Source organism: Rattus norvegicus, chromosome 9 (genome assembly GCF_036323735.1).
Source record: "Rattus norvegicus strain BN/NHsdMcwi chromosome 9, GRCr8, whole genome shotgun sequence".
In the NCBI taxonomy this organism is placed as follows: domain Eukaryota; kingdom Metazoa; phylum Chordata; class Mammalia; order Rodentia; family Muridae; genus Rattus; species Rattus norvegicus.
The window spans coordinates 6942417-6968670 of NC_086027.1; the positions used below are offsets into that span (position 1 = coordinate 6942417).

A 26254-nucleotide genomic window follows, 5' to 3' on the forward strand; every position below is an offset into this window, starting at 1 on the left:
GTGTGTGAGTTTGCTTCCTTTCTGGGCCATTCGCCTGTGTTCCTTCTCCCCTGGCAGTGTGGTGTATGCCTTTATCCCAGGACTCAGGATAGAGGAGGAATCTGTGGGAGTTCAGGATTAACTAGGAGGAGTGTCACTTCTGAGTAAGAAATTTGGGCTCAGCTATGATACCATGTGGCCGCTGACTGGGTCCCCTGGAGGACCAAGATAAACTCTCAGGCTCTCAAAGGGCCGTCTTGTGGTTATTGGTTCTCAAGATGGAGCTGAAAAAATAATTCCCGATGGAAGCTCATCATAAGAAGATGTTTTCTCTGTTTCAAATGGGAAACTAAGTGGGGTAGGAGGCTCAGGGTCCTGGTTCAGGCCTTTTGGCAGGAGGCAGATTCTAGTGCCAGGAGAGCAGCTAGCCTATCCAGGCCAAGCTTATCCCAGCAGTCAGTGACCTCTGGGCAAACCCTCTGTCGACCTCCTGAATGAACACAAAGAGTAGATGGGCTTTTCCATACCATTTTTGAGTCTCAGGACAGCTGCATACCTGAACTTCCTGTTCCCTGTGTTGCCCAAAGGCCTTCTTTCTGCTCAATATAGGACTTGGATGAAACTTTTTTATTTCTCTAGAATACAGTACAGTTTTCCGCATATAGGTAGATCATCTCTTACACATCTTTCTTATAAATCTGTCCAGAAAGAGGCAAGAAGAGGTTAGACAAGAGGTTAGACATAGTGCAACATCACAATCTTTTAACAGATTACAGAAGAGAAACACTGATGCCTCCTGCGTGTAGATACACTGATTATTTTTGAAGACACTGTGTTAGAATACAAAGCGTGTCTTAGTTAGGGTTTTACTGCTGTGAACAGACACCATGAACAAAGCAAATCTTATAAAGGACAACATATAATTGGGGCTGGCTTACAGGTTCAGAGGTTCATCTGTCATAATCAAGTCAGGAACATAGCAGTGTGTAGGCAGGCTTGGTGCAGGAGGAGCTGCGAGTTCTACATCTTCATCTGGAGGCTGCTAGGCCCACGGTATTAAGGCAAAGGCTCACAGTGACACTTCTATTTCAACAAGGCCATAGCTCTCAATAGTGCCACTCCCTGGGCCAAACATATACCAATCATCACAAAAGGCTTTCCTGCTGGTGACCTGAAAATCCCAGGAAGCAGTGATCAAGGGGGAAATTTTACAAGTGTAGTAGGTAAGGGGATTGAATGGGCCTTGTTTAGAATGTAGTGTCTTCCTGGAACAGGGAACATGTACACATTTTCACATACATGATTAAATGCATGAGAATAACCATTGGAGGAGGATACACTATTAAACGTGAACAGTTTCAGGTCATAGATGTGCCTTTTAGAGATAAAGGAGAGAAGGCTTGGGGAGAGAGAGACAGACTGGTTGACTGACTGTGAGGGTCATGGCAGCTAGAATAGAGCCTCACCCCAGCGGCTTAACGTTGAGCAGGGCTCAGCCAAAACGATGGTGGAAATGAAAAGGGCAGGGGGTGAGAGAAACATGGAACCAATAGAGTGTTCTGATTAAGGCTCAAAGTTTTAATATTCAGCACAGTGTATATAAAGGGAACAACTACAAAACCCATCCCCAGAACAGCATAGCAACAGCACATCTGTCTATGCAACAGGTTTCCATATCTTTGTAGTCTGTGAATTCCAGCACATCAAAGCTTGCAGCTGCAGCCAAGGCAGGTGTTGCTGTTCTGTCTGATGAAACCTACAGCTCAAGGTCTGCTCCTCCTGCCTTTCTGGGTTCATGTTCAAGGTCTGCATAGCCTGTGCAGACTGAGGAGGTCACACTGACTGAGGAGAGAAACAGACTTAAGATTTGCACTAGTGCTACATAGAAAAGACAGGGACATGACAGAGGACGTCCGGGATTGGAAATGCCATGGAACCAACTGCACAGCTATGCTGATCTGCATGGCATTGGCGGCTCCCATTATGGTGAATTATGTTTCCTGATGATCTGAGGCTAAACAAAACCTTGCTCCTATAAGTAGATCCTTGTCTGCATTTGATCACAATCACAAGGAAACTTAGCATTACAGAAGTTGGGGTCAAGAATGTGAGAGGAAATACATTAAAAAAACCATCAGATCTCTGATTGGCCTATTGCATGTGACATCATAATGAGACTGCTAGAATGTTAGATACCAGCCAATAGCAGGGTTCTGTCTAAGGCTGGGTTCTGTCCTTGTGCTTCAGAGAGGCAGTTGGTTTGTGAGAGAGCAGTTGGACTCAGTTGCTTCTCACAGATTTGGCCTTTTCCTCAACTTGTTGGATCTGAACATAGTGAGTTTGTTTCCTAGGTTTTCAGTTTGGGCTTTGGCATTTGGCGTTCATTTACTTTTTATTTATTTACATTCTTGGTTTGGGTTTTAAGGATACTTTTATGTTCTTTTTCTTCATTTCAACTGCTATTCCTTTGATCAAGTTCATCTACTCGTCCTGTTTGCCTTTGTTTCTGTCTATTTTACACCTTTGGTGGTCTGTATTAGCTGTACACAATGAGGAAATCATCATGACTTCACACATCTTGCTTGTCCTGCCTTTGGATTCTATTTATTGGCTTTACTTCATTTCCCTTCCGTTGGATGTGACAAGTCCTTCCCATAGCTCAAGGGTGCAATCCCCCTGCCTACTCATGGCCTGTAGGAAACAAAATGAGACACTTGTGTTTGTGGGATCGGCGTGTTTGAAGTCACACTTCTCTAGTTCCACTCGTTTTCCTGAAACATTGTCCTGACAAAGTTATTTCATCTCATATGTTGCCTGATGATGAAAAGAGTTGGAAAGTGTGCCTTCCCTCAGTTTCACAGAGTACTGAACTTCTTACCAATCATTCTGTTAGTTGTTGAGACTGCAGGAGTTGTTTCACAGTTTGTTGGTTTTGCTCTTGGGGTTTGTGTTTGGTCTTTCATAGTTATATTCAGGTAAACGTAAGTTTATATTCACATTTATATTTTTACTTTCTTTGATTCTTCTCTCATTCCAAACCTCCTAACAGCATCCTCACCTCACTCACTCCTCCAAGGTTTCCCCTTGCTTCCTCTGTCTCCCAAAGTCCCCACGGGCCCCCTGCTCCCATTTCCTTCAGAGAGGTGGCCTCCCGTGGACAGTGACGGAACATGGCAGAACTAGATGTAAGAAGCCTTTCTTAGTATTGTTGGATTTTCTTCTAGGGTTAACTTACCTATGGTATCTGTTTCTTCATTAATTATGACCTAATTTTCATTTTGAAAACCAAGTTTGTAATTTCCTTCCTTACCTTTTCCTTGTATAAAACATATATTTTTCTTATTTTCAACGTATTCACTTTACCTCCTGCTCACTGTCCCCCTCCTGATCACTTCCTCCCACAATCCTGCCTCCCATCCTCTCCCCTTCCCCTTTCAGTGGGTGGGCCCCCAGGGTATCCACCCACCCTGGCATATCAAGTCTCTGCAGGCTTAGATGTATCCTTTCCCACGGACACAGACAAAGCACCCGAGGCTAGAAGAACATTTTTCACGCACAGGCAACAGCTTTTGGGATGGCCCCCACTCCAGTTGTTCATGACCCACATGAAGATCAAGCTACACATCTGCTCCATACGTGGAGGCGAGGCCTAGGTTCAACTGTATATGTTCTTTGGTTGGTGGTTCAGACTTTGAGAACCCCAAGGGTTCTCAAGGGTTAGTTGATTCTGTTGGTATTCCTGTAGGGTTCCTATTCTCTTTGTGGGGATCCCCACAATCCTTCCCCCATTATTCTACAGGAGTCCCCAATCTTCATCTGTTCGCTGCAGGTGTCTCCATCTGTCTGAGTCAGTTGGTAGGTGGAGTCTCTCAGAGGACAACTGTGCAAGACTCCTGTCTGCAAGCATACTTATCCTCAATATGTATGGTACACAGGATATATATTAGTTGTGCCATATATGTTATATGTTATATAATATGATATTTATGGTAATTGCTTATATTATATATCAAAGTATTTTGTTATTTGAAACTATAAATATACTATTTTATGACTACAAATTATTACAGGCTGAAATTGTAATATCATAATATATATCGTGATTATAAAACAAGTATAATACACTACACTAAATTTATATTGCACTTAAATGTGTTGTAAATATATTATAAATAAGACACACCCAAAATACAGCAAACACATAGGCGAATGCTAGCAGCAATCCACTGAACTGAGAATGGGACCCCCGTTGAAGGAATCAGCGAAAGTACCGGCTCGAGACCCCATATGAACAACAATGCCAACGAACCAGAGCTTCCAGGGACTAAGCCACTACCCAAAGACTGTACATGGACTGACCCTGGGCTCCAACCTCATAGGTAGCAATGAATAGCCTAGTAAGAGCACCAGTGGAAGGGGAAGCCCTGGGTCCTGCCAAGACTGAACCCCCATTGAATGTGATTGTTGGGGTGAGGGTGGTAATGGGGGGATGATGGGGAGGGGAAACCAATGTAGAAGGGGAGGGGGATGTTGGCTTGGAAACCAGGGGAATAACAATCGAAATGTAAATAAGAAATACTCAAGTTAATAAAGATAAAAAAATAAACAAGCCATTATATTTTATTTTTTACATACCAATATCAGCCTACCTCACGTCCCAATACCCCCTCATATATCTTCTCCCAATCCTTCTCCAGTTGTTGGGAACACCCATGAAGACCAAGCTGTACTTATGCTATATTTGTGCACAGGGAGTCGGGGCACCTAGGTCTAGCCCATGATCTCTCCTGGATTGGTGGTTCATTCTCTGGGAACCCCAAGGCTTGTGTAGAGTGGACTTTGATCATTATCTCCTGAACACCACATTCGGTCCACCATGTGTTTGTACTCAGGCTTCTCCTTTCTCCTGAAGCACAAGAGACAAAAATGTAGCCCATTTCTGCTTGTGGAACTGCTTTCTTTCAAGTAAAAATTTGTGTATGTGCAGCGACTTTCCTCGTCCCTCAACAGTTCACTGTCACAGTGCTTACTACATGTACTCTTCCCCAGTCACTCCTTACAGGCTTTGCTGTTGTTCAATTTATTTTTGATACAAATTGTCCTACTGCTCCTCAATGAGGCCATTTTGATTGTGAATGAAGGGCTCTGTAGTCTGTTGTTGAAATGGATGTGAAATACCGAGGGTTTTCATTTACAATTTTCATGTTTATATTCACCAAGGAAGGGAGCTAGCTTATGCTTTCTTTTCCATCGTGATTATTTGGTTGTAGAAAGAGGGCAATACTAACAGACATGAGTTTGGATGTAGTCCTTTGCTTTCTCTTTCATGACATAATTTCTGTAAGTCTGGTATATATTTTTCTCCAATGTTTTTACACATTTGGGTAATCCACGGGGGCGGGCCTCAGATTGTTGGGAGTACTGTTTTTGTTTTTGTTTTTTTGTTTTTGAGTTTCTTTTATTTTATTTCTTTTTTTCATCTAAAACACGAGTTTATTACTTTGGGTAAACACTTATGTTACAGGCAATTGATACGTAAAAGTTAACAAATAATAATTTTTTTGATTTATTTTTGTCTTTTTTTTTTATTAGATATATTGCTATATTTATATTTCAAATGTTATTCCCATTCGTGGTTTCCGGCCCATAACCTCCCATGCCCTCCCAATCCCCCATATAGGTGTTGTCCGACATCCACCCCCTCTTATCCCATCATCCCCAAATTCCCCTGCACTGGGGTTCCAACCTTGGCAGGACCAACGTTTCTCCTTCCACCAGTGCACCAACAAGTCTATTCTCTGCTTCTTATGCAGTTGGAGCCCTGGGTCAGTCCATGTATAATCTTTTGGTAGTGGTTTAGTCCCTCGAAGCTCTGGTTGGTTCACATTGTTGTTCTAATGAGGTTGCAAGCTCCTTCAACTCTTTCTTTCACTTTTTCTCAACTCTTTCAATCCTTCCTCTAATTCCCCCCAAGGATGTCCTGTTCTCAGTTCAGTGGTTTGCTGCTAGCATTGACTTCTGTATTGGACATGCTCTGACTGTGTCTCTCAGGAGAGATCTATATCCGGTCCCTTTCCGCACGCATTTTTTTTAGCTTCATCAATCCTATCTAGTTTTGGTGGCTATATATACATGGGCCACATGTGGGGAAGCCTCTGAACAGCCATTCCTTCAATCGCTGCTCTAAATTTGCTTCCATATCCCCTCCTATGAATATTTTTCCCCCTTTTAAGAAGGAGTGGGAGCACCCGCACTTTGGTCATCCTTCTTCTTGAGCTTCCTGTGGCCTGTGGATTCCATCTTGGGTAATTCGAGCTTTTTGGCTAATATCCACTTATCAATGGATGCACACCATGTATATTTTTCTGTGAGTGGGTTACCTCACTCAGGATATTTTCCAGTTCATTCCATTTGCCTAAGAATTTCATGAAGTCATTGTTTTTGATAGCTGAGTAGTACTCTGTTATGTAGATGTATCACATTTTTTTTTTAAATTTATTTAATACTTAATAATAATTCTTTGGTTTCCGGGCAAACATCCCCCTCCCCCCTCCCCTTCCTTATGGGTGTTCCCCTCCCAACCCTCCCCCCATTGCCGCCCTCCCCCCAACAGTCTACTTCACTGGGGGTTCAGTCTTAGCAGGACCCAGGGCTTCCCCTTCCACTGGTGCTCTTACTAGGATATTCATTGCTACCTATGAGGTCAGAGTCCAAGGTCAGTCCACGTATAGTCTTTAGGTAGTGGCTTAGTCCCTGGAAGATCTGGTTGCTTGGCATTGTTGTACATATGGGGTCTCAAGCCCCTTCAAGCTCTTCCAGTTCTTTCTCTAATTCCTTCAATGGGGGTCCTATTCTCAATTCAGTGGTTTGCTGCTGGCATGTGCCTCTGTATTTGCTGTATTCTGGCTGTGTCTCTCAGGAGCGATCTACATCCGGCTCCTGTCGGTCTGCACTTCTTTGCTTCATCCATCTTGTCTAATTGGGTGGCTGTATATGTATGGGCCACATATGGGGCAGGCTCTGAATGGGTGTTCCTTCAGTCTCTGTTTTAATCTTTGCCTCTCTCTTCCCTGCCAAGGGTATTCTTGTTCCCCTTTTAGAGAAGGAGTGAAGCATTCACATTTTGATCATCCGTCTTGAGTTTCATTTGTTCTAGGCATCTAGGGTAATTCAAGCATTTGGGCTAATAGCCACTTATCAGTGAGTGCATACCATGTATGTCTTTCTGGATGTATCACATATTTTGAATCCATTGCTCTGTTGAAGGGCATCTGGGTTCTTTCCAGCTTTTGGATAGTATAAATAAGGCTGCTATGAACATAGTGGAGCATGTGTCTTTGTTGTATGTTGGAGCATCATTTGAGTATATGCCAAGGAGTGGTTTAGTTGGGTCCTCAGGTAGTACAATGTCCAATTTCCTTAGGAACCTCCAGATTGATTTCCCTAGTAGTTGTACCAGTCTGCAATCCCACCAAATATGGAGGAGTGTTCCTCCTTCTCCACATCCTCACCAGCATCTGGTTTCACCTAAATTTTTGGTCTTAGCCATTCTGACTGATGTGAGATGGAGTCTCAGGATTGTGTTTATTTGCATTTCCCTGATGACTAAGGATGTTGGACATTTCTTTAGGTGCTTCTTGGCCATTCAATATTCCTGAACTGAGAATGTTTTGTTTAGCTCTGTAACCCATTTTTTAATAAGGTTATTTGGCTCTCTGGACCCTCACTTCTTGAATTCTTTGAATATTTGGCAGCTACTATTTTTGCTACTCAATACTCGTTGCTTATGATTCTTGTGTTTATGTGTTTTATTTCATCTTATTTCAAAATTCACACAGGTCTACAATCTCCTTTCGTATATTCTTATTTCTGGAAGCATAAAACTTGAAATGTCCCTGAAAGATCATCTGGATTGTAGTCATAGTAGAGTATTTGTAGAACATCATGTCAGCCATATTAAACTCTAGTTGGAAGAGGAGAGTCTGGTCTCAAACTGGAGAGCCACTATCCAAAGGAACCAGAGCAGTGAAGCAAGCTGTTTATTGGTGGTCTGAGCTTTGAACTGACAGATGATAGCTTAAGAGAACATTTTGAGAAATTGAGCACAATTACACACTGTGTGGTAAGGAGAGATGCTCAAACAACCTTCCAGTGGTTTTGTTTTTATTACCTATTCTTGTGTTAAAGAAGCATATACCACGATGTGTGGTCAGCCACACCATGTTGCTGGGTGTGTTGTGGAACCAAAGAGAGATATTCTAAAGAGGATTCTGCAAAGCCTGATGCTCATTTAATGAAGAAAATTTTTGTTGGTGTTATTAAAGAGTAAACCCCAGAATATAATCAGACAGACTTCTTTAAAAAGTATGGCATGATTGAAACCATAGAAGTTATGGAAACAGGCAGAGTGGGAGGAAGAGAGGATTTGCTTTTATAACTTTTGATGGTCATGACGCAGTTGACACAATTCTTGTTCAGAAAAACTATAATATCAATGGGCATAAGTGTGAACTGAAAGGCCCTTTGTAAACAAGAGATGCAGTCTGCTGGATCACAGAGAGGTCATGGAGGTGGATCTGTCTACTTGATGGGTCGTGGAGGAAACTGGTGGAAGATGAGGCTACGGTAATGAATGTGGTGGCATCAGAGATAGTCATGGTGGCGGTGGTGGTGGATATAATGGATTTGGAGGTGATGGTGACTGCTATGGTGGCAGTCCTGGCTACAATAGTAGAGGAGATTATGGAAACCAAGGTGGTAGATATGGTGATGGTGGAGGAGGACATGATGGTTACAATGAAGAAGGAAAGTTTGCTTGAGGTAGCTATGGTAGTGGTGGTAAGTTTAATGACTTTGGAAATTATAGTGGGAAGCAGCCATCAAATTATGGAGCCATGAAGGGGGGGGCAGTTTTGCTGGAAGAAGCTCAGGCAGTCCCGATGGTGGTGCCTACGACTCTGGAGGTGAAGTGGTGGATGTGGCAGCAGAAGGTTTTAAAATAAAACAGAAACGGCTACTTTCTACTACAGTCTTAGTGGGAGAGAGAATGAGGAGTCGTCAGGAAAGCTGTAGGCTCCTTTGAGACACTTGTCCTGAATGCAGTGGAGGAACTGTAAAAATCTGCCAGAGAAGGAACGACGATCTATAGCCAGAGAAGTCATTGCAGCTTAAACAGGAAGCCCCTCTTGTTCAGGACTGTCATACCACAGTTTGCAAAATAGTGCAGCCACCGATTAAGGCAAGAGTGTCAGTTAGATGTATATTTCTGAGGTCTTTCATTTGTTGTAACCTTTTCTTTTTCTTTTTATTACATCAGATGTATTGCCCTGTAAATTTTGATATTGGTACAAGGAATAAAAATTGAGTAATTTTTAAATTAAAAAAATCATCTCATTGTTTTCTGTTTATAATCTGTAGAAGTCTCACTTGATAATTCAGGTTAACTGTTTGCATGGTTGTCTTGAAAATAGCCAGCTCATTTTTTTTTATTAACTTGAGTATATCTTTTTTTTTTTTTGTTCTTTTTTTTTTTTTTTTCAGAGCGGGGGACCGAACCCAGGGACTTGCGCTTCCTAGGGAAACGCTCTACCACTTAGCCAAATTGAGTGTTATTCCCTTTCCTGGTTCCCGTGCAGACATTCCCCTAATCCCTCCACCCCCTTCCTTATGGGTGTTCCCCTCCTTACCTTCCCCCCACTGCCGCCCTCCCCCCAAAAATCTAGTTCACTGGGGGTTCAGTCTTAACAGGACCTAGGGCTACCCCTTCCAGTGGTGCTCTTACTAGGATATTCATTGCTACCTATGAGGTCAGAGTCCAGGGTCAGTCTTTAGGCAGTGGCTTAGTCCCTGGAAGCTCTGGTTGCTTGGCATTGTTGTACATATGGGGTCTCGAGCCCCTTCAAGCTCTTCCAGTCCCCCCCGACTCCTTCAACGGGGTCCTATTCTCAGTTCAGTGGTTTGCTGCTGGCATTTGCCTCTGTTTTGCTGTATTCTGGCTGTGTCTCTCAGGAGCGATCTACATTGGGCTCCTGACGGCCTGCACTTCTTTGCTTCATCCATCTTGTCTAATTGGATGGCTGTATATGTATGGGCCACATGTGGGGCAGGCTCTGAATGGGTGTTCCTTCTGTGTCTGTTTTAATCTTTGCCTCTCTATTCCCTGTCAAGGGTATTCTTGTTCCCCTTTTAAAGAAGGAGTGAAGCATTCACATTTTGGTCATCCTTCTTGAGTTTCACGTGTTCTAGGCATCTAGGGTAATTCAAGCATTTGGGTAATAGCCACTTATCAATGAGTGCCAGCTCATTATTGATGTGATGTCAGTATTTCGCTTTGCATGCCCAGTTCACTGGAACCATTTCTGCTCTTTACCAGGACTTCTGCTCTACCAGTTTTCGGTTGGGATCTTCTGGGATTTATATGTCCTTGAGGTGCATCACTGGGTGGTTTGGGATATCTTAGGGTTCATGACAGAGAATTCTTAGTTGTAAACCTTCATTCCAAACTTGCATTCATTTTTATTTCTAGCCTTGTATGTTCCTGGTTTAACACATGCGATTAGGTGTTTGACCTTGAAGCAAGCATCATGGCCGGCCGCACAGAAGTGAACATCCTTGAAAAAGATTTCCGGATCTTGCTATCTCTGGGTTCTGGCTCATATGGAGAGGTGAAACTTGCCTGTCACCTTCCCACAGGCACAAGGGTGGCTGTCAAGGTCCTTGATAAAAACATCAACAGTGTGGCTGACATCACTTTGGAGGTGGAACTCCTTCAATCTTTAGAACACAGAAATATTGTTCGATTTTTTCACATGATCGACACACTGACAGCAAGTTTCATTATCATGGAATATGTGGCAGGAGAGGACCTTGAGAGCTGCCTCAGATCACTGGGCTGTATGAAAGAGGAGGAGGCTAGACCTATTTTCCAGCAGGTGGTGTCGGCGGTTCACTTCCTCCACCAAAGACGCATTGCACACCGCGATATTAAATTAGAAAACATTCTGGTCGATGCGGCAGGAAATGCAAAGCTTTGTGATTTTGGTATGGCAATTAAAATCACAGAAGGGCAGATGCTGGAGGAGATCTGTGGCTCCTTGCTCTATTGGGCCCCAGAGATCTTGGCAAGGAAACCCTATGATGGGCTGGCAGGTGACATGTGGAGCTTGGGCATCGTCCTCTATGTTCTGGTCACTGGGCACTTTCCATATCTAGAAGCTACCACTGAGGATATGCACAGGCTCATCACTACTACGATGTGTCCCATTCCTTACCACTTGTCAAAACCGTGTCACATCATCATTGCACGTTTACTCATGGTCCCCACATGGTACAGGTTGACAATATATCAGCTGGTGGAACGACCGTGGCTGGGCCCCATTCAAGAACATAGGCTGCTTGCCACAAAAGGAATACTTCCCAGGATCGTGAACACAATGTGCACCATTGGTTATACCTGTGAAGAGATTGTGTCATCCCTAACACACAGGCAAGTCAAAGGTGAAGTAATGGCAACCTTTAATATTTTAAAATACCAGCTGAACTGTGGGGACAGCCATCAACAAGTGGAGAAGCCCTGGGCAAACAGCAGCCCTGCAGGTGCCCTTAGCCTACTTCCAGCTTTGAAGAGGAGAGCGAGTGAACCTGTTCCTTCAACCCGTATAGAAGCTGGCAAGAGTCACTTTCAGGAGGATGGTGTGGAAGAAAGAGGCGAGAGTTGCAGAAGGTACCCCATGCTCACCAAATACTCCTCCGTGGACCTAATGCCCTGTTCAGATGACCCAGTACCAGAAGGATATTCTCTGGCAGTTAACATCACTAATACTGCTACAGAGGACATTGCAGTCAACAGAAATTCTATGGACAGCCTACGTGGCGAACACTTCTCTCCATTATCAGCCCAGGACGGAACAGCCACAGGGTTTGTGAACATGGGCTTTTTTGAAGAAGAACCATCCCCAGAGCTTGACATTTCCAGGGACCAGCCCCAAGTTGGACCCATAGCTTCTGCTTCTAGGCCACTTAGGGGCTGGAAGCTGATGAAGAAGCGAATTTTCCGTTTCCTGGAAGCATGCTGCTGCTGCTGCTGTCTGCCCTCCCCATGGTGAGCCTGAATCCCTGTGTTAGGTGCAACAAAGAAAAGATGGGATAGTGAAGTCCCTTAGAAAACACAGCTGGACTGGCTACCCAGATTCACAATTCCTGTGCGGTTAGGATATGCCTTTTAATATCCTCTGCAAACGATAAGATGGACCCTCTAATACGGCAAAAATATAAGATGTCTAGCACATTAAATGGCCCAATTCCACAGCTTTACCCTCATTTAAATGTCTAGAGGGTTGAGTCACAAGCAGATAGCATAGCATGGGGCACATTGGGTTGAAAGAGATAGAGGACAGTTTAGCTAAAGGGGAGAAATTTTATAGAGGAAGGAGGAAGGTGAGAGCTATGGCAGATCAGGTGAGTTCAGTGCTGAATAAGTCCTACCTCTGTCACGGTCAGTAATAGATGCACTTTCATATTTCTTTTGCTTTGAAGTGGGGAAACTGAAATGAATTAATAGAATTCCGGCCCTATTGAGGAGTGATGCCACAGCAGAAAGTCAGGACAGAACCCCAGGCTGCTGTGTTCCTCCAACCCAGGGCTACACGCTTCTGTGTCCCTCTCCAGCTCTTGGGTCTGAACTTTCAGTGTGCAGCTCCTTCAGTTTCCTCCAGCCCCAGCACTGCTTCGTGGACAGAAAGGTGCGCATAAGGAACATCTAGCGGGGGAGGCTCCACCTCCCCAGCTCTGGACATGCTATAGGACCAGTGCCTACAGCATCTAAAACAGAGGCCTCTACAGGCAGGAATGACCTGTCTCATGACAAGGCCTCTGTCATGGACATTGAAGACAGGACTTACTCAGTCCTGAGGAGGACGAGTGTCATCTTGGTCACTTTATACCCTCCATCTTATTTTGTGACTGTCCTTTGGAAAGGCCTGCAAGAACCATGGAAGTCCCCTGGAAGGAGGAAAACAGGTGAAAGGAGGTAAGCGGAACAATTGGCAAATGGGATGGAATGGGAAACAGAAATGAGAGGGTGTAGTGTGAGGAATAGATTCTGTCCTTAGGAACTTCCTGTCCAAAAAGTGCCATGAAAGAGATGCTTGTTTTGGACTAGGCAGGAGCTTGGGGCAATCAAGAGTAGGAATAGAGTTCCTGAGAGGTACAGCATGTAACTAGATCAGCCTGGCCAACGATGAGGAGAAGAGGGCCTGCTTGGATGGCTCCTTGCATGAGTCAAGGCAGACAAGTAGGAAGCTGCCTTGAAGCATCATCCTGTTCTATGCTCCTGAGCTGTCAAGTGGCAGGAAAAAGGTATAGCCCTGTAAAGTCAGTTGGTTCCTATCCTGCTCAGGACTCCGGAAGTCCTGTCTTCAATGTCAATAACAGGCCCTTCAGGATTCTTTGTTTCTTTTGAGGGGAAAGTGAAATGGCATAGTTGAGCTATGCCTTTGGTGTTGTATGTGCAACAAGAGGGACGCAAGTCAGATATTGGAGGTGCTGTGTAAAAATATACCAGGGCTACAGGTCATAGCACCCATCCTCCAAATATACAGTTTCAGCTACGGTGTTTAAACCCTTCACCTCCCTGGAGCGCCTGCCCTGCTTGCTAGATTTCCCTAAGTAGTCACATGCAGCTGTGACCTGATAAAATTCTATGTCCCTAGTTTTGTCATGTTTGTGGAAAAAGGCTTTGAGAGCATCTAGAACAGTGGCCTCTGCAAACAGAGCAGACATCCATGTAGTTCTCAGGCTCCACTCCACTCTGTTCACTTCATCATACCCAAGCTCCCTTCTGAAGGTTCTGTGGAAGAAGGCCATTAACCCCGAGTGAACTGTTGGAGCTGCGGATACACAAAGGGAGATAAGAGGGAGGAATAGGGAAAAGAAGAAATGAGTGGACATGGAGAGGGACAAAGCAAGAGTGTGCTGGGACACTTCCTGTCAGTGATGAAGCAGAAATGAGGGAATGTGTGGTCTCGGGCAGGAGTTTGATGAAGAAAGACTAGGAACCATTGTCCACCGCAGACAATGTGAGTTGTGAGGACACTGCACACCATGTGAAGTGGTCCTGCTCTGATGGTTACTGACATGTGTCAAGGTACAGAAGTAGGAGTTTGCCCCAATAAATACTCTCCTGTTTGGGGCGACTGATGGAGGGTGTGGCACTGGGGAGTCTGCTGCTCTTGTCTTATGCAGACTACGTCTCATCTGGTACCTGTGTCTTTTTCTTCACAGCCTCTTTCATCCAGGCCTTCCACGTTTCCTCCCATGTCATGTTTGAAGAATCTTTTATCATTCTCCCGTCTCATGGACTGATTCATAACTATCATTTGAGCTATGTTTGTTTTGCTCAACAATGGCAAGTTAAATAGGTATTACCGAGCCTGATGCCAGATATTGCCTCTAAGAGGCCAGCAGCCATGGTACTGGATTGTATCTACTGCCAATCAAGAATCCAGGCTTAGACAAGAACAATGGTGATCATGGAATTGTAGATGTCAGCCCCTGGTGGGGTATGGAGAATGGAATGAATGTTTCTGTGAGGTGTTTTTCAGGACACATTTCAGGGAAGGAGAAACTCTCAGGGTTGACCTGGCAACCGAGCTTCACAGAGAATCCAGAGGCCTAAGGTGAGTGAATCATGCAGCTGAAAGTAAGATGGAGTCCAGTAAGTATCTGTGTGCTGTAGACCATGAGTGTCCGAAGCCTGGTCTTCATATAGTGAAGGAAGGAACACAGAAGGTGGTTTATGCCAGCATCGCCTTCTCCTAGGGAAATTGTTGACTGTTTACTGACAACCAATGGGAACATGAGGGACGACAGAGCTGTGGTAAGGCAGGAACTGCCTGCTCCTTTATACTTGGCATCCAGCTTCCATTCTGCCCAGCTGTCCTGGGCACATTGACAGCATTGGTCAAATCTTCTTCCCAACAGGATGATGGGAAGTTTGGCTGTCAATACTTCCTAGAATCTGTATCATCTGGTGAGTCCTGTGTCAACAGAACAGAAAGCTGAGTTCATAGTGGTTGAGAGTAATTTTGACTTTCATGGCATCAACCAGGGTCAGCTTGTGTTTCTATTGCACATCATGGAAGCTAGAGCTGTTGAATGGATGGGCTTCTTTTTAATTCTTTAAAGGGGACAGTGAAATTTCTTGTCCTAACATTTAGTTTTTATTTTTTGAGACAAGAACTTAGTACATAGCATTTTTTTTGTTCTGTAAATCATAATGTAGAATTGGTGGTTCCAAAACTCAGTGAGATCTTCCATGGCACTGCATCTTGTATGCTAGGATTGTACATGGGTACAGCAGCAATAATAAATTCTTGTAATCTTTCCATGTAGAACCATTCCAGTCCTGAGCTTTCATCATTTGTGCATGGCCAGGAATTGAGCTGGAGGCACTGACATCCAGGGTCGACTAGGAACAGTGAGCAAACCAACCTCAAATGTAACCTTCAGAATAGAAGTCTATGTTCCCATGGGAGTGGACACCTGATGGTGGGAATTCAGTCTAGAATACTTCTGTGGAGAGAAGCCAGTGGGATAGGCGTTGTGTGTCATGCTTGACACCATTTGGATATAGGCCTCAGAGTGTGACTCTCTTACCTTGCCTGCTTTCACAGGATCCCTTAGCTGCCTTCTGGGCATAAGTCACATGACCTCAAAGTGACAACTTCAGGATACCGTAGACTACCTAGCCAGTCTTGTCGACAGAATTCTTTCCATCTGAGCCAAGTGGTCATAGATGAAGACATAAGGTGGGTCACTGAGACAACTGGTACCTGTCATTTATTATTGAAAGCACAGCTTTCACTTCATGGTCATCTATGGTAGAGGAAAGACTCTTGTTCTCCTGATTCAACACCAAGATACAGTCTGATCAGTTGCTGACTTTCATGACTAGTTTGGATTTCATGGGTCCCACAGTGCTGTCTTTGCTTGTCAAACCACTTTGGATTGAGTTTTAAACCACTGAAACGTGTTGATCCTGGCAGGCTAATGTGGAGATTGGGATGTAAGAATCTGAGTTCTGCATCACCCAAAGCACTGTACAATACCTCATGGAACGTCTGTGATGGGACAGGTAAACTCTCCACATAAGAATTGTCGAACATGTTAGGGAGACCCCGTCCTATTCCATATCCTTAGAGCTTTGTCATTTATGTTCAGGTTCCTAACCACCAAACTTCTATTGAGTGAAAACAAGCCATTTCTGTCCTTGGGGAAAGCTTGTGACACACAGCACAGTCCTCCTGATCTTTATCTGTCTCTGAAAAATGTCAAAATTTCATAATTGAGGCTGGTTATGTGGAGTTTTCTTCCTATATCATCTTCATATAATTTTTTCATTATATTTTCTTTTAAAATTTGTCTTATTCCATTGAAACATTAAATGTTTTCCATGGATGGGTATACACATTCAAAAATCTGATTTCATAATGCCGTTCCCCAGAAGCTTTTAGCTCTTTGTAAACCATCATAGTTGAGCTCAAGATGGACCTCCGAGGATGAGAAGCACAGGTTGCAGAGGCAGCATGAACTCCATTAACTTTTGCTGAAAATGGAGGGTGGAGAACTAATGTTTTGCATGGTTCATATATCCTCCTTGTTTGAAGGGATGAGCCCTATATATTGTGAGACATGGGGTTTCCTGCTGTAGAGCGAGAGAACAGAATGAAGAATCCTGTAGGAAATCCATAGAGTCTGTGTCCATTTACTGATTTACCCAATATAGAGGCCTCTATCCAACACAGGACCAGGTAAACCATCTATGAGTGTTTTCTCCACAGGAAACCATATTTAAGAAGGAAACATGGCCCAGGCCTACCCTCTCACAGCATTGTTTTCAGAGTGTACCTTGAGCCAATACCATGTCCAATCTGCCCATGAATGTGCCAATTCTTTGGGCAAATCTGTACAGAAATACTACAGCAATACTCATTTCTCTGCTTTTCTCATCAGATTTCCCACATGAGGAAAGACCAGCTCCATCCCTCTTTCCTCATGGTCCCCTCTCTGATGTTGCATTTGCAGCCTCCCTGTATCCCCGTATCCCTCCCATCACAGAAGTCATAGCTCACTGCATGCTGCCTCAGTTTTTCTGTATGCTTAGGAGACTCACGGTGGGGAGTTTTATCAGGACCGTATCTGTCTCCTAACAGGGGAGTACCAGCAATGAAGGGAAATAGGAATCCTTTTTAGTAGGAATACTTGGATCCTGCTTCCCTTTTGAGGGGGTGGGTTTACGTAGCCAGGAGCACAGTGATAATAGAAGATAAATTCTTGGAATCTTGTCTAAACTTAGCACTACATGTTAGCAACCATGAGGATGCCCTGGAAGGGTTCCTTCAATCCCAAGATAAGTGATGGAAAGACAGAGGGAGATAGTGAGAGATAGAGACACAGACACTAAGGAGTGGCTCTCAGGGAACATGAGATAACTTAGTGTAGGCGATTCTCTGTACTAAAACAGTTGAAGAGGAAACTTTGAAACAAAGAGTGCAAACATCTTCACTCACATCTATGTCCTGACATTCATACTGCCACTGGACTTTTACTGCATTTGTATTGGCTTCCAGAGCTAGGGTACAAATAACCTACCAGAAATGAAAGATAGAGTTTCAAATTAGCTCAAAACTCAGGAACAGGATCTGACTCAGGAAGACAGATTGTTAAAAATGCAGGAGAACCTATCGAGACTCACTGACCCTCCCCCTATCACCAGATATGAGTAAATGAGTAATGAGTTCTGTACTGCCCCTGTGATAGATACTTGTTCAAGTCCCGGTTGTGCCCTCCAGCCATTGAGTCCTGCAGAGAGTATTCCAGGAAACAGGCTGGCCAAGCCTAAGCAGATGTGTTTCAGATGCAGATGCCTCATCAACACTGACAAACATTTACCCTAAAGGACAATCAAGATCTGTTCTCAGGAGAATGCTTGCCCTTTCCCCTCATTTAAGTCCTAGAGTCTTAAGAACAATCTTGTAATTTTGAGAGTTTTCCCTTGTGACATTTTTGGTATTTCCTTTTGACATCCTCTCATCTCCTGGAGTTTGTGACTTCTTCCTTTAAAAAGCCCTTCTCCCAGCCACTCAGGGTCAACACCTCTGTCTCCTGCATGTGATACGTGTCGGCCCAGAGATCTCCTTAGTAGATCTCCATAATAAACCTCGCCTTTGTGTATACATCCAAAATGGTCTCTCTGTGTCTGGGGTCTGCGACTTCTCGAGACTTGAGTAAGGGTCTCCATTCGGGGATCTTTCAGAAGAAGATAGCCAAGAGGCAATTGGTCATTTTTTGCTTCGCCCATAGCTGGTCTGCTTTTAGTGACCACTAATGTAGTCTTCAATACTGATGCACCTTATGGAAAGCCAGACCAGAGCAAAAAAGACATTAGTAAGGTAGCCATGTCACGAAATCCCAGGAGAGACAGCAGAAATGAATGTTTGGCCCCACCATTTGCCATTGATTCCAAGTATGTGAATTTCCCAGTGCAGAGTTGATGCCCAAGAGACCAGAAGAGTATAAAGTGGACATTTTGTGTTGCAGCCACTAGAGGGAGCACGTTGCTGCCTGTTACCTGAGAGAAGAGAAGTCAGCTCTTTAGGGCCAAGCTTACAGACTCAACACCTTCCTTTCCACACAGCCTGCCTGAGAGAGACACCTGGACAGGCGTAGTCAACACAAGCTATTTCAACCAGGACCTATCCAAACATGACATTACAGGCCAGTAATACTCATCTCCCAGAGAAGAAAACTGAGTCCCAGAGATGATCCGTAGCTTGCTCTTTTGTACAATGTATGTTTGGCTCATATACTATAGAAACCCAACCAGATATTTGACTCAGACATAATGACCACAAGCACACTGACTTCCTTGTAGTCTTACTGTGTACACTACAGTCACTGGCCATGTTCTGTCTTCTCTAATCTGCAGGTTCTGCTGAACAAGATCTGTGGTCAAAGATCCTTTCACCGTCCTTGCATTCTGACTCATCTAGAAAATTGTTAAAGAAGATGGTATAGGAAATGCAGTGTCCAATCCACATAGAATGTTGGGAAACTGCTTAATTCCTTTCTCCTAGTTCCTGTTTATGGGACAGATGCAGGCAAACAAGCCAGACCAGTCCCTGAAAACATTATTTCCTGAAGAGAACCATTGAGTTCTTTATCACGTAAGTCACATAAGGGGAAAATAAACATTATCCCTGCTTCATTGGGTACTGAAGTCCACCCAAAATGAACAGGCTGTGTGATCTGAATAGTCACAAGTCTTAGGTAGGACAGTGAATGTTTCTGGCAACATCATCATGTATCTTCAATGAGCCTTCTCTAGTAGATAGACGTCTGTCCACATCTTGAAACATGTACCCAGAAAATTCCTGCCTCAGGATGTGGCACACATTACTATGACACTGGCTGTGGAGAGCATCTCCCACCTACACGTCTCATGAATGAGTATCATGTCATTGCCTGAGATCTAGAGGAGCTCAGAGGCTTCACACAACACCAGGAGGACATGCTGTGGAAGACAATGAAATGTTTTCCCTTCTACCATCCAACTACACACAACCACTCCACATTTCCAACCATATCTGGGCACTCTACAGGAGGATCTCTTCGTGAAACCACCCACTGGGTAGATATAGCCGATTCACTGCCCATCTTAGATAGTTTGCATTTTGGCTGTGAACAACTCTCACCTATGCTTCTCTATTCTCACAGATATTCAAGGAATCACTCCTGAGCAGATGAAGTATGTGTCTCCGCAGAGCCTGAGCAAGTGAATGTGCCTCCATGTCTGTTGTCTAGACTGGATCTCCTGAGAAGGCCAGTGGCCATGGACCCAAGGACCACTTACAGGAAGATGGTGAAATTGAGGGCGTTCTGTTGGGCCATGTCTTAGTGGTGTTGGGTAGATAATATTCACAGTCAAAAAGTACTAAAGTGTTTCAGTACAATTCCAAAATCAGCTTTGAATTGGTATTCAGAACACTTTCACACATGGCTGAGAGAAATACAAATTGACCTGAACCCTTATGCCTGCCTAGTCACTGTTCTTTTCTTCAACAGTTCATTTTTTATACACTTTACACTTTGATCACAGCCACCTTCTTTCCTGTGCTCCCAGTCAGGGCCTTACATATCATTCCTCTCATTGCCCCATCTACCTTCTTTTCAGAGAAAGAGGGAGCCTCCTTTGGGCACCACTCCACCCTGAGACATGTAGTCTCAGCAGCACTGCATACATCCTTTTTATACATCATCTATATGCTCAGCAAAACCACTTCGATGGCCAAACACCAAATGGAGCAAACAGCTGGTCCTAAACCTAGAAGATCTGACAGAATGAAGACGAGATTCCTCCCTACCCGGCCCTTCTCATTCCATCCCTTCCCACATTGTCTCAGAGTTAGAGGAAGTGCTCCAGAAAAAGAACAGAGACTGGACAGATATGACTGAGCACATAGTCTAGCAATAGACCCACCGAAATCAGGCCAGCTAATTTTGTCAAAGGCAACCAGGGAAATCAAGGCACAAAAAAGTGAGCTGCCGTCAAAAAATGTTGAATTGTGTTAAAGCAAATATTAGAAAATCCATTGAAAAACAGAACACAGTCAACAAAGTTACTTGTGTCTCCAAATGCACACGATATAATTTTTATATACATGTTAAAGAAGAGGCATATATGAATTTGTCTCATAAGTAGGATGATCAGAGAAAATGTAGAAGATGAACTGTGCAAACGAAATCCTTAAGAAAATCAAGAACCAGACAATGGCTGGAGCAAAAGCCTCCCTAGGGCACCTACAAGGAACCTGACTCCTAACACACCCCAGGAGACAACACATCCCTGTACTACCTAGAGATTAACAAGTAGAAGTGCTTTAACATACACTCTCTTCCATCCATGCAACTCTAATAATTACTGCATAAGCAGAAGGGGTAGAGGTCGAAAATGATCACTATTCAAGCCTTGGTGATTAATTCCAGCTCTGACAGTCAGCACCATTTTGGCTCCCAAATACCCGAAGCCAATAGAGGGAAGAGGTTTAAGATGGGAGACATATAGGACTCTTTGGACCTGGTGTGTCTTGCTGTTGCTCATGGAGAACAGGAAGGCCAGAGCTGCAAGTGTCCACTGATTCAGATATGCTGCTACATATCACCCACATGAAACATCTCAGCCAGCTGCTGCTGCTCAATCCATGCCAGGGACCAACCTGTGCTGTCCATTCCACATGCCTCTGCATTGCTAGGTGTCAGGACCTGGGAACACTTGCTTCCCCCGTATCACATATACTTCTATATATTTGGCCTTGCCCTCACACTTGTCCTCTGACATAGCCACTCCACATCCACTACTAGGTGCCTGTTCTATATGACCCTCTCCTACCACTCTAGTCAACACACACCAGTAGGATTCAGGACGTGCCAGATATGTTGTCCTCAGCTGCTGTGCTCCAACACCCATGCAAGTAATTGTGCTAGCCAGATGTCCCCACCCATGACACCCCCAAATGTACTAGAGTCATCAGGACACCTCCAGTACAAAGCCCCATGTACTATCTATCCTCTGTGTCTAGCGTTGCTGATACCAACTATGTCATACATAAGTCTCAAGACTGCAGGATTGAACAATTTGATACACAGTAGTGCATAAGGGCTCAACAAGGTGTCCAGTGAAACCTGAAACCAAGCTACGGTGGCAGGGGATGGATTATCTTGTGGACCTGATAAATAGCAGTGCCTGAGTGGGTTTGGCAGTAGGATTGAGGGTATCTAGTAAGATAGTGGTAGAAGCTCCTGATACTGAAATGATTGATTTCCAGAGCATTAGCAAGATGTTCTGTAATGTCTTATGAACACAGTAATGTGTATTGAGTTCCAGCAGTAGGGACCTGAGATATACTGGTCTGTGCAGGGGACCAGGGTGCTGTCCAGCAGTAACTTATCAATAGTATGTATGGAGCACAGGTGGTAATTATGATGTTATATGGAACAGTGTGTGTGTGTGTGTGTGTGTGTGTGTGTGTGTGTGTGAGTGTGTGTGTATGTGTGTGTGTGTATTGTGAGGGGTTATAAAGTTTGGTGTGGTGTTTTCACCTGCAGTGAATATGAACCTAAAATCTGTTGTTGTGGATTGTAATGCACTTTGGATTACATCTGTGAATGTGAGGTGATTTAGTCAGTTTTCCTTGGAACCTGATATCATGGAAGACATCGATCCTTGGAAAGCAGTGAAATGGATGTTAGCCAGTGTGTGTAGAGAACCTGTGACTTTAGGGAGGTATACCCAGCAGATCCTTGCACTATGGGTGTGTGTGTGTGTGTGTGTGTGTGTGTGTGTGTGTGTGTACATGAGCGTATATCACTTTTACTGTAGGTAATAAGAACTTACCAGGACCCCATACCTAGGGATGTGGATGTTTGTGTACATGGCGATATCTTGAATAATGTGAAAGTCAATTTAGGTCTCTGAACACATGGCTAGGTAGCTGGTTCTGCTAGGTATCTAACCCCATTCAGAGCCCTAAATTGACTTTCATGTCATTCAAGATATTGCCCTATAGACAAAGATCTCCATAACACTTCTAGGTATAGGGTCCTGGTAAGTTCTTATTCCCTATAGTCAAAGTCACATCCATGCATGCACACACACACCCCTGGTGCTAGGGTCTGCTGGGTATACCTCCCTACAACCAAAGGCTCTCTTACACAGCTATGGTTCAGATCCTCACAGTAACATCTTCTTTTACAAATCCTCACATGTTCAGATACATGTATACCTGTCCCTAGAGCCACACTAGGAACATGCACACATGCATTCATGTACACACACACACACACACACACACACACACACACACACACACACACCCCAGGAGATTGAAAAGAGATGGCGTGGGAGGGAGGGAGACAGAAATAGAACAGAAGCACAGATACATAGATTCCTATACAGAGGCAAGCATGCTGTCATGGCAACCAGTTGGGTTGTGCTATGGACAAAGGTCCATGTATGCACACAGATATACACATGGCTACATTTTTTGGCCTGTTAGGTATGAATACACATACACATGAGCTGGGTTTCAGTTACTGATATCTTCCCAATCAACTAATTCTCCACACATGTTTAGATGTAGGTTCAATTATGTGTCTCCTACCTGTAACTAAAAGCCTCATACAATACATGGCTTTGTCTGGTTCTACATGGCATTCACATGCAGCCAAAGCCACAATACACATAGAGTTAAGTTTCAGCTCTTGCTAAGAGCCTTCTTCCCTACAGTTAAAGTCCCAAAGCAAACAGGAACCTAGGTATTGAGTCCTGCTTGGTAACCTTTTCCCTCCAGCAAAAGCTCAAAAATAAGAATAGGTGTCAAGTCCTTCTAGTTAACCCCTTAACTGTGTCTCCCTCCATGTCTTATATTCACATCTCAGGATTAGGAACAGAGGATATAAAGATCTTCTGGGGCCACAAGCTTGGAATAGAGTTATGGCTAAACATCCAGATTTTTCTGCTACAAGCAGGCTTGTGTAGCTTTCAGAAGACTGTGTGAAAAATAGGATGGCAAATGTGTGATCTGTGATTCCTATGTGTAGCCCTGCACCCTCGTTTGCATATGTGATGAGTGTGACTTTGGATCTAACCAGGCTGTTGTGTGATCATTGAAGGTTCCGAATTCTTTGATGCCTACTCTTGTAAACAGTGTATCATTCTGGAGAAAGATAGAGATTGTTGCCCAAAATTTGTCAATTTGGGGAGCTCTAAGCGAGCCCTGTTCTATGAGCACAAACGATACAGGCCCAAAGCGGGATGCAGCTCAAGGGGAGTGCCCAAGACCTAACACCGTTCCTGAGGCTATGGGGCTTTCACAAAAAGGGACTTATCTTGACTGCCCTCCGAAAGACCTAAGAAACAGCTGAGAGAGTCAAATGCAGATATGTGCACCCAACCAATGAACAGAAGCTGCTGATCCCTGTTGTTGAATTAGGGAGAAGCTGGAGGAAGCTGAGGAGGAGGACCACCATGTAGGAGGATCAGCAGTCTCCATTAACCTATACACCCATCTCTCAGACAGTGGATCATCATCCAGGCAGCCTCCAACAGCCGAGTTGAGGACGCCAACACATATACAGCGGAGGCCCCCCAGGTCTGGGTTCAGTCAGAGAAAATTCACCTAATCCTTGAGAGAGTGGAGGCCCCAGGAAGTTTAGAGGTCTGGTGGGGTGGGTGGGGTGAGGACATCCTTGTGGAGACATGGGGTAGGGTGGTGAGATGGTATGGGATGTGGAACAGTTGGGGAATTGGGGTTGGACTGGGACAGGAATAAATCTGTATTGTAAAAATAAGTTAAAAAAATACGGCTTCAAGAAAGGTAGTGCTTGGGTGGCCCTGTCTTCCCCCATCAAGCTGCTGCAGCTGCCAGGAAAGACACCTATTACCACCTCCAGAACGAGAAGGGAGCTCAGAGTGTCACCAGAGCAGCCTGCTAGTGCTAGTGTCCTGGACCCCTGTCATCCCTTCTTTCCCTCCCCGTGTTGCAGAAATGGAAGCGAGTTCCCATACAACTCTCTCGCGGACTCTGTTTGTAATTAAATGGAAAAGGAAATCTGTGCTCTCCTCATTCATCCTTTCCACGGCCCAAGCTTCAAAACAAGTCTGTGTGCAGCCCTGACTGTCACTTAGAAGTGTGGTCTTGCAGCAGCTATGATGGGGTTTTCCTGTGACCCTCAGTGTGACCAGGTGCCATCAGAATAGTAATATGATATGACACTTCCCAGGCAGTGCTGGGTTCATGGTGTTTTCTGTCTTGTAAATTGGAAGTTTCTGTTATTCTAATAAAGTTGGTGTGTATTTAAAACAAACGTTCTGGTAATTGTCTATCTAGATATGTGTTCCCAGACTCAATATGTTTCCTTTATCCATCCTTTTACCCAAAAATATGGCTCAGAAACAAAGAGCTTTAAGGAGTTGAACATCTGAAACTAGGCTTGAATTTACAATTGGTAGAAGGCTACAAACCCATTGTTTTTGATTAATGATGTGGAGGGGCCAGCCTACTGTTGGTGATTCCACCTCTTTAAGTTGGTCCTGAGTTGTGTGTGTGTGTGTGTGTGTGTGTGTGTGTGTGTGTGTGTGTGTGTGTGTGTGTATGCGTGGAAGGCGTAAAGAACAAGACTGTAGACTGGTTTCCTCATTGTTTTCTGGCTCTCTTGCTGTATAAATTCCTCTCCCAACCTCCATAAATGATGGACTTTGATCAAAACAAGTAAGCCAAATAAAATCGTTTACCCCACATTAATTGGTGTCTATAAGAAATACAAATTATACTAGGACTATCCTAAGAGAAATCTCAGTGTTTGAATCCTACTGCCTTACCTCCTGAGTGCTAGGATACAGGTATTTAGCATAATACTGAATAGATAAATAGAAATCTTGAGATAATGTAATGATGGAAAATAATTGCAAGTCAATTTCTTGGCAAACAAAGACAGCGTGAGGGTTCTCTCTCTCTCTCTCTCTCTCTCTGTCTCTGTCTCTCTCTCTCTCTCTCTCTCTTTTATGTCATGATTAAAGTTTCCCCTCTTGGTCCTCGTTTCACTCCTCCTCTGTTTTTCTTCAAAAAAAGGGCGAGCCTCCTGTGGGTATCAGTCTGCCAAGGCAGGTTCCTGGCTTTCCAGGCAATGTCAGGGATGGACTCCTTCTCATGGCATGGGTCTCATTTGTTGGCCAGTTCCACATTTTTGTAAACCACCATTACCCCAGCACATTTATTAGGCAAGATAAATTGTAGGTTGGAGATGTAGTGGCAGGGTTGGTGTCCCAGTATCTCCACTGGAAGTCTTCCTTGGCTACAGGAGATGGTCAGTTCAGTCTTGATATTCCCTTATTGCTAATAGTCTTGCTAGAGTCACCATCATTGATTCCTCAAAGTTTCCATTGCCCTAGCTTTCTAGTTTGTCCTGGAGATGTGTCTCTCTTCCATTCCTGTTGTTCCTCTCAGTACTCTCTCCCTTTGTGTGACCTAAACCTGATCCCTCCTGGTCCCATCCTTAACCCCCAATCCTATCCAGGCCCCTCTCCATTCACCTGTGACATCTCCAACACTGACATCATCTGTTTGGTTTCTCTTTCACAGTGAGATATGCTTGTCCTCCACTGAGTCCTCTGTGCTGATTAGCATTTAAGGTCTGTGGGTCATAGCATGGTTATCCTTTA

General features: G+C 44.2%; 1 protein-coding gene and 1 non-coding gene across 10 annotated transcripts in view; one reads left to right on the plus strand and one right to left on the minus strand.

The window, feature by feature from the left end:
• The window catches only part of Sgo1 (shugoshin 1), a 34823-nt gene extending 33756 nt beyond the window's left edge, over positions 1 to 1067 (minus strand). Inside the window, exons 1-2 of one of the 2 annotated variants that reach the window (XM_063267351.1) lie at positions 918 to 1067; positions 536 to 677 (exon numbers count right to left, since the gene is read on the minus strand). The gene's annotated coding sequence lies outside the window, so the exon portion shown is untranslated. Of the gene's footprint in view, positions 1 to 535; positions 703 to 917 lie in introns of those variants that run through there. The other variant, XM_063267352.1, reaches the window with a different exon arrangement.
• Positions 1068 to 2183: 1116 nt separating this feature from the next.
• 4932415M13Rikl (RIKEN cDNA 4932415M13 gene like) lies at positions 2184 to 24289 on the plus strand. Of its 8 annotated transcripts, none has more exons than XR_010054573.1 (7): positions 2184 to 2313; positions 10505 to 12079; positions 12514 to 13006; positions 14260 to 14654; positions 15651 to 15785; positions 18965 to 19202; positions 19753 to 20067. It is a non-coding gene; the product is annotated as an RIKEN cDNA 4932415M13 gene like (transcript).
• The last annotated feature ends 1965 nt before the right edge of the window (positions 24290 to 26254 follow it).